Raw genomic sequence first — 362 nt, forward strand, 5'->3', positions numbered from 1 at the left:
ATGGAACTTCACCCGTGGTAATACGAATAGTTATGTTTTTCGCTTTGATACCTTGAAAACATGCGAAGATGATTTTTTTTTTTACTATCTTGCAGTGAACAGGATCCTTCCGCCGACTCCTGCCGATCTTTTTGCCAAACGAGATCTTCTCCGCAGCAGGCCGTTCTTCTGGAATTCCTTCACCGTTGAACGGATTCGGAGCGCGGTGGAGCTCCATCGATCTCGACCCGTCTCTCAGCCTCTCGACGTTCCGTATGACGTAGAACCGGTCATTGATGTCTTGCCTGCTCAGAGGCAGAGAACCAGGTCTCGGAAAGGCAAGGGAGTTGCCTCCGAGAACGTCTTGGGAAACCTTCCGCTGC

The sequence above is a fragment of the Brassica oleracea genome, chromosome C6 (genome assembly GCF_000695525.1).
Source record: "Brassica oleracea var. oleracea cultivar TO1000 chromosome C6, BOL, whole genome shotgun sequence".
Classification (NCBI taxonomy): domain Eukaryota; kingdom Viridiplantae; phylum Streptophyta; class Magnoliopsida; order Brassicales; family Brassicaceae; genus Brassica; species Brassica oleracea.